The following is an 8,483-nucleotide window of genomic DNA, read 5'->3' as shown; positions in this document are numbered from 1 at the left end:
ATAGCAACTAGCATGGTGCCTGGCACATAGTAGGTGCTTTAAAGGACTTGCTGGTTTAATCGACAGAAAGTCCCTGCCTATCTCCTGGGATTCTTCCCTCCCACCTTCTCTCACAGGAAGTCACTTTTCCCTGTCCTAGGTTTTGTGCTCCTGGTTTTTCTGCATACACTGTCTTAATGACTCCTACTCAGATGGCAAACTTCCCGAAGGCAAAAATGTTTTCAGTGTATGTGTTTGCTTGCTCCTTTCCAGCTCTGCTTTTTGCAATTATTAGGTGCTTTATCAATATTTGCTGAGCTTATCCAGACTGACCCCAAGCCCATCAGTGTGGTCAGTCACAGTGAGATTGGGGAAGACAATTCTGTGGCTTTCTAATCTTAAACCAACTGATCCAGAAGGATGTAAGCAAAATCATGGACTCTGGAATCAGCTGATCAGGGTTCAAGTCCTGCTGTGTGACCTGGGACATGACATGTAAACTTCCTGAGCCTCAGTTTCCTTCTCTGTAAAAGGAGGAGGTTAGAGGAGGCGGCTCTGGTCCTTGAGAGCAGGGACAGTCTTTCCTTTGAATCACCAGCACCTGGACACAAGACAGGGTGCAGATGCCCTGTGCCACCCTTAACCCTCGCCGTGTTTGTCACCCAGACTCTCTCATGCTCAGCTGAGCCCTTTGGGGGGCTTTTAATGGATGTTTGTGGAGCTGTAGAACTGACTTGATGTCTCTGCCTGCCTCGGCCTGTGGTTCCCCCCAGCTGCAGACTTTCTTGGTATTTTTTATCCAAACAGGTTCAGTGGCCATGAGCAAAGGAAAAGGCATTGGGAGAAAATGCTGCAAAAAGGCGACCAGAGGCTGTGCCGACAGCCTTGTGCTCCAAGATCTCTCTGGGGCTCCCGAAGCTCTTGGGCACAGGCACAGGGACATGATCAATTCGCATAGTTCCTCTCTCTCTTGGTTCCAGGGCCACAGAAACCGTCTTTGGCCAGAGGCGCCAATGCTTAGGGGCCAGGCATGACCCCTTCAGCCTGGCATCTTATCAGTCATCTTTGACACATTAAGGCCTCATCTGAGGGGGCCAGCAGGGAGGCAGGCTCAGGAGAATTAATTGCCAACTTGGAGTATAGGTGCCCGCTTCCCTTGGATGGCTTTTATGGGCAGTGGGGGTGGGGTGGGGGCTCCGGACATGTGATTTCATTGGTGAAAAGAACATCCCAGTAAGGAAACTCCCTCTGTCCACATAGATTGCCACGGGAGTCTTCATCTGGATGCCAACGGAAGAAGTTTGTTGGAAGATTGCTCAGAGAGGAAGGACCAACCGACTTCAGGGTGGGCCTGGGCCACAGTGTTCCTGGGCATTGGCTCAGAAGGTTATTTGAAGCTTGGAAACCCAGGAAAGACTGAATCACCTGTAAGTACCCATGGTGCCGTTAGGCTTGGATGACATATTGGAAAGAGATCATTCAGACACGTCGCCTTGATGCAGGGGTTGGAAATCTGGTCTATTGGAAAGATCACTGGATTCTGACTCAGTGGTCTCTACTAAGCCCCTTCCAAGTCTCCATCCTGATTGGAACAGGATTTGGGTGGGGAGGTTCAGCCAAGAGCTGGGAGAAGGAAGTTCTGAGCACATCCAAGCTAATGGTGGAGAAAGGTGGCCCAGGGCCTTCAAAGATCAGAGGGATGAAGAGGCCAGCACCTATGGAACAGCTGATGCATTAACAGCAGGGAAGAGATAGAAGGCCCAAGAAGAGGCAAATACTGCTGGATCCTGGCTCGGACAAGAGCAGCCAGGTCTGAGCAGGGGCCAAGGGGCAGAGCCTGGGGCTGACCCCGTGGACCATCCCAACTCTCCGCTCTCTTGATTGGAAATACAAATGAAATGGGTCCAAAAGGTGCACCATCAATCCTTACGCATGAGTGAGTTAACATCCAGGATCTGTTTCCTGTTATCTAGGAGACTTTGGGCAAATTCCAGAGCTTAGCACAGTGCCTGGCACATAGTAGGTGCTTAGTAAGTGTTAATTGCTTGGTTTATTGGAGTCACTTCCCTTCCCTTCTCTGGACCCCTGAGGGTCCTGAGACCCTCAGTAAGGGGCTTGAACTAGATGCTCCTTCTGGCTTTAAATCTGAGCTGCTATTATCCAATGTGTGTAAAATGACCTTGGAGGTGCCTTCTAGTTATTAATCTAGGATCAAAGAGAAAAAGAGATAAAGAAAAGGACCAGTGTGATCCCCAAATGCTGCATTTGAGGTCAGAGCATCTGGGCTCAAGCCCCAGTTATGCTCTTTACCCTTAGGACCTTGGGCAAGTCTTGCCCAATGGGTCTCAGTTTTCTCATCTGTAAAAATGGGTGGGTTGGTTGACACTTGATGAATTCTGAAGTTTCTGTTAGCTTTAAATTTATGAGCCTATTAGTCAGGAGATCTGGATTCAAGTTCCTGCCTCTGTCTCTTAGTAGCTGTGCAACCCTGGACAAGTCAGCTGACTTCTCTGGGACTCAGTTGCTTCATCTAAATGATCTCTAAGGTCCCTTCCAGCTGGTTTCCTTCAAGGTTCAGCTCAAATACCACCTCCTGTAGGAGGTTCCAGAGAAGGACACTTGAGGTCCAGAAAGTTTAGGTGACTTGCCTACCCTCACAAGAGTAGTAATAGATTTGAACCTGTGTCCTTTGACTTCCAATGCCCATTTTTCCCTTCCCTCCCTCTCTCCTTTCTTCCTTCTTTCTTTCCCTCCCTCCTTCTCTCCTTCCTTCCCTCCCTCCCTCCCTCCCTCTCTCCTCCCTTTCCCTCCCTCCCTCCTCCCCTCCTACCTTCCGGCTCTAAATCTAAGGTCCTGTGAAATCTGTTTCATGACCTGACCAAGACATTCGGTAGCTGCATCTGCCCACCGATGGCTGTGGCAGTTAATCGGAGTAGTGCATACTTAGGGTCTACGTGCCAAGAATCTCTTCACAAAACTTGGCCAAGATTTTGACTTAATCTCAAATGAGGAGCGATTCTTCTGTGAATATTTGTCAAAGGGATTGACTTTTTAGCGCTGCCTAGTTTTCCTGCTTCTCCTTTCCCAAGGCCTGTATTCTTCCATCCAGACTTAACCAGACCTTTTCCAGGCCTTTGAGAGATAAGCTCTGGTCTATCCAGTGACCCCCACGAGCAGGGAACTTTCTATCATGTTCTGCCTGCTCTCTTCTCGGGGCCACCATTTTAGCATAAATAAGGAATATGGGGCTTCCTCTTTGTTCAAGTGGTGATGATTGAATTCAACTCAATAAATGCCTAATGAGCATGTTATGTACGAGGCATTTACTGGATCGACGCGTATTTTGCTGTTGTTCTGTTGTTTTCAGTCTCGTCTGACTCTTGGTGACCCCGTTTGGGGTTTTCTTGGCAAAGATCCTTCTCCAGATCATTTTACAGATGAGGAAACTGAGGCAAACAAAGATTAAGTGACTTGTCTAGGGTCACACAGCTAGGAAGTGTGTGATGGTAGATTTGAACTCAGGTCTTCCTGACTCCAGGCTTAGCATTCTATGCACTATGGGGCCACCTAGGTGCCCTCAAACAAATATTTATTATGTGTGATCCCCTGGGGAGGTAAAGACAAAAGGAAGACAGGCTTTACCTTCAAGTAGCTTCTATTCTCCTAATAAAGATTGAACAAATTCACAGATAAGTACAATAGAAAGAAATCCCACTCTGACGCTATCTGGGGGACCTTTGATAAGTTACTCATTTTGTCTTTGCCTCAATTTCCTCATCTGTAACACTTACAGCCGCCTCATAAGGTTGTTTAGAGAATCAAATGAGATCACATTTCTAAAATGTTTTGCAAACCTTAAAGTGCAATATAAATGCATTATTATAACAATAAATTATAGCATTATAATATATTATATAGCAATATATAACATTGTAATATAAATTATTCTGTAACATAAATACAATATAAGCATTATGATTATATTATTAATGGATAATTATGTACCATTAATTATTATTTGTTTCCTCATCTATAAAAAGGGGCTACTGATAACACTCTAATTCACCTCATAGGGTAGTATGGAAGGTCAAATGAAATAATTTATGTAAAATGTTTTGTGATAGGTATGATTAAGAACCTTAAAGTGAAAACTAAATGATATTATTATTATTATTATTATTATTATTATTATTATTAGTAGTAGTAGTAGTAGTAGTAGTAGTAGTAGTAGTAGTAGTAGTAGTTTCCTCATCGGTAAAGTTGGACTAGGCCGCCTCTGAGGTTCCTCTGCTCCAGGTGGAGGATGCTATGCGCCTGAGGGTGCACAGGATGCAGGTGAAATGAACGCACAGAGATGGGGACAAAAATGAAATAATCCCTGCCTTCGAGGAGCTTACATCTGTCCCCTGTGAGGGCAATGACATATGCCTGGGACACAGACAGTAGGTACAAAGTCACTGGGGGTGGGGGTGGAGTGAGTGTTCAGGGGAAAGGAATCAGGAAATGCTCGCTCTTGGAGACGTAGAGAGCCGTGTGGGTCCCAGGTCAAAAACAGCTCTGGAAACCTGAAAAATAAATAAGAAAACTGAACTTGCTTCTTGAATTTCCCTTCCCCTTTCTTTCTTAGATTTTCTTCCCTCCAAATAATGTGTCCACTTTTTCTCTTGCTCCAGACAACCGCTACTGTCAAAATGTCCAGGAAGGAACGAGGCATTTCTGACTCAGGGGCGTTCTTGCCTGGAACAGGAGCGAGCCCCTCTTTGGAGAATAATTAGGATCATCACAACATGCTCCGACGTCTGTCAAGGGCTCTGGAGTTTGCAAAGCCACTGACCCGTGGGACGCCGTCTGGGCTGCCCGACCTCCATTTCATGGAGAAGGAGACTGAGACCCAGCGGTGAGAAGTGCCCCGCTGTCCAGGGACGGCCGGCGGCTTAGGAGCGAACGTGGGCTCCCGGCCCGTTTGTGTTCGGTGGGAGCAGACTGCGTGAATAGCTCCCAACCTCTGTGTATTTGCCTTTTTTTGCTTAGCGCAGTACCTGGCACGTAGTGGATTCTATGTAAATGTTAGTTATTATTACTGTTTTTGAAAGTTGGAGACAAGCAGGTGAATCCCATCCCCAGGCCTGCCTGTCCCTGCTGTTCTCCTTTTGCTTCTCAGCCTCAAACCTTCCCCCAGGGTAAAGTTCTGGGGTGAAAAAACGAGCCTGAACATTTTGTTCCATTTCAGCAAGCACTTATTAGGCACCTACGATGTCCCCTGCACTTCAGTGAAAGGAGCAGAGCTGGGCTTTCTCTTGGGCCGAGAGAAGGGCTTATGGGAGACCTCAGCCTGGACTTGGCCCTGGGGGGTTTCTGGAGCAGCCTGAGCCTCTGGAGACAACGGATTCTTGGGGCTCAGCTTCTGTCTCCAAGGTCAAGTCCACACAAAGGTTTTATGGAGGTCTTTATGAGTCCTTTCACTCATGTTTGGGAGTCAGGCTTCCTGCCTTGGACCAAGTCCATGGCTGTCTTTGTTGGACCTCAGTGGTGCTTGGGGGTTGATGAATGAAGGGTTTGAGGGTGAAGGAGGTTTGTGTTAAGTGTCTGGTCTCCAAGAAAAACCCTGCATAGACACACACAGACCCACATACACACATAGACATATAAATATAACCCATACACATATACACATATACACACACACACACACACACACACACACACACACACACACACACACACACATTACTACCTCTCTCCCTATGGCTTTCTAGGATTTATCACTCAGGCCAGACTAGGTGGCTGTTCCTTCCTCTCTGCCCCTCCCCCCCAAGCATTCTCTTTCTTTCTCAATAAGCCCAGTATCTGGTTCACAGTCTTTCTCTCCTCCCCAGGGATGGGGAGCTGAGTATCGTCTAAACCCAGGAGGAAAATAAAAGGGTGGGGGAGGGGGGGTGTCAGGAAGCAGGAGGGAAAGAAGGGGCTTCCTGCCCTCTGGGGCACCCATCTCACTGGGCCCTTTGGCATTCACTGGGCTGGGGCAGGTGGCGGGGGGAGGGGAGGGAAATCATTCACCTCCCACTGAGGTTGTCCTCAGACCTAATCAACCTTCCTTCTCCACCAACACTGGAGGAATAAGACAAGAGGTTCAGCCTCAATGGTCTGATGCCTCTGGCCCAGAGCCCCCCAGAATCCCGGCTTCCTCATGCCTCAGCCCAGCTATCAATCTCAACTCAATGAAAACACTTATGTGATCTTTAAAAAATTATCAGAATTGCTTTTATTTGACCCCGTTTCCTGTCAAGATTCTTATCTCATTCCCTACTTCAGGCAGCCCAAAGGAAAACACTTGGTATGGAGGACAAAAGTACTACAGACTGTACTTGGTGCTCCCTAAATGTGGACTCCTCAGGACAAAGCCCCTGACACTCCACCCTGGTTACGGTTCTGTTTCTTCTCAAGCGCTGGCAGAGTAGCTCCTCTGTAAGAGGCTGCCAGAGCATTGTTTTTTCCCCGATGCTCTACTTTGACACCCGGTGAATCTGAGGTTCATCCCAACCCCTTGCAGCTTCTCTGTATAACCTTGTTCCTATATCCCCATCAGTGATCTGCAGAGGGCTGACCCAAGAGAGATCTACCCTACTCCCTTCACTGCAGCCAGGTGAGATCTTCCAGGGCTTACAATGCAGGAAGTTTTCTGATGAGCTCAGAGAGAAAGACGGACCTGATCCAAAAGGAAGAGGGACGATCAGGGCTACTTTTCTCCCCCTTTCTAAAAAAAGGGCTCGAACTCTGTGCCAAAAGGCTGTGATGGCTTGGGATCCTCCCAACTGAACCCAAAGCTCCATCTAGCTTCGAGAACCCAGCAAGCAGATGTATGTGCATTTTGTGCAACAGCAAAAGCAGACTGCCAGATTCTCACTCCAGGACTGGAGAGGAAGGGGCCCCGTTTGGGGATCAGAAAACCTAGATTACAGTCTCATCTCCGACACCCATTATGGTCGGGCCTTGGCGGCTAGAAGAGGCCCCTACGGTCATCTCAGAGTGGGAGGGGCCTTGGGAGACCAATTCCAACTTCCCCTATTTTACAGACAGTGCCACTGAGGCCCAGGGGTCATGCCGGCAGGAGTAAGTGGCTAAGCACAGATTTGAACCCTGGTCCTGTGGCCCCAAATCCAGGATGCCTCACCGCCACCTCTAGTTCTTTGGTGTTCCCCAATAATACATCCTTGGGGGCCTCTGTGGAGATGTTTTACTCTTGTATTTGTATCTCAGCACCTAATACAGAGTCCAGCACAAGTAGTTATTTTTGTTGTTATTTCAGTCCTGACTGACTCTCCATGACCCCATTTAAAGTTTTCTTGGCAGATATCCTGGAGCAATTTGCCATTTCCTTCTCCAGCTCATTCTACAGATGAGGAAACTGAGGCAAACGGGGTGAAGTGACTTGGCCAGAGCCACACAGCTAGTAAGTGTCTGAGGCTGGATTTGAACTCAGGTCTTCCTGATTTCAAGTCCAACACCCTTTGAACTATAGCATTTGAGCCCAGAACTGATAAGGGAAGGGAGGATTTCTTGCTTTATTAAATACTGAGGACCTAAGATATAATAAGTAGTCAGCCTACCTTTGACTCAGTGCCAGGCAATGATTAAAAGAAAGGCACCAAGATTCTGTAGCATTACTTTCATTATGGCAGCAAAGAACTGGAAACAAAAATGGCGTCTGGTTAATGTGGGGACTGGCTGAACAAACTGTTGGTGCGTGAATGTAATGGACTATGACTGGGCTGTAAGAAATGATGTCGGTGATAAATCCAGAGGAGCTCAGGAAGATACATATGAACTGCTGCAAAGTGAAGCAAGCAGGACAAGGACGACGTACACAATGAATACAGCAATGTGAAGGGAAAGGACAACAGGAAAATAATAACAACTGAGTCCTGCAAAACCAGAATGCCTAAGGTTGGGCCCAAAGAAAAGGCATGAAAGGGGATCTTCTCTGGCTTCTCTGAAGAAGTGGTGGGCCATGGGTGGGGGATACTGCATACAGCATGAGATTTTTTTTTTCAAAATGTTGGTTAGTTTTTCGGTACTTTTTTTCTTCTTTTCTTTATTATAAGAGTCTCTTGAGTGGAGTAGGGGGAAGGCAAATGTGGGAAATGCGGACGACATAAAAGTATAAGATATCAGTAACATTTTATTTAAAAATTTAAAAAAAATTGATAAACTCGATTGATTGATTTAACTGAGCTGCATTGAATTTTTTTGCTGTTTGACTCTGGGCAAGTCCTCTATCCTCTATGAATCTTGATTTCCTAATCTATATAATGGGGAGAACAACACACTATCTCATAGGGTGGCTACAGAGAAAGCGTTTTGTAATCTTTAAAGCATCTCAGAAGAGGAAGCTCCTACTAAGTAAAGGAAGAGGCTGTGTGGTGCAGTAGATAGAGAGCTGGCCTCAGACACAGGAAGGCCTGAGTTCAAGTCCTCCCTCAGTCACACACTGGTTGTAGGATGCT

General features: G+C 46.9%; 1 long non-coding RNA gene across 1 annotated transcript; it reads left to right on the top strand.

Moving 5' to 3' along the window:
- Nucleotides 1-1,244: 1,244 nt before the first annotated feature.
- LOC144456271 (uncharacterized) lies at nucleotides 1,245-8,206 on the top strand. Its single transcript, XR_013485221.1, has 2 exons — nucleotides 1,245-1,406; nucleotides 4,653-8,206. It is a non-coding gene; the product is annotated as an uncharacterized LOC144456271 (long non-coding RNA).
- The last annotated feature ends 277 nt before the right edge of the window (nucleotides 8,207-8,483 follow it).

The sequence above is a fragment of the Phascolarctos cinereus genome, unplaced genomic scaffold, assembly GCF_003287225.1.
Source record: "Phascolarctos cinereus isolate Bilbo 61053 unplaced genomic scaffold, phaCin_HiC Scaffold_1;HRSCAF=81, whole genome shotgun sequence".
In the NCBI taxonomy this organism is placed as follows: domain Eukaryota; kingdom Metazoa; phylum Chordata; class Mammalia; order Diprotodontia; family Phascolarctidae; genus Phascolarctos; species Phascolarctos cinereus.
Note: the sequence above shows the minus strand (reverse complement) of the source record. Positions and strands in the feature narration are given on the sequence as shown.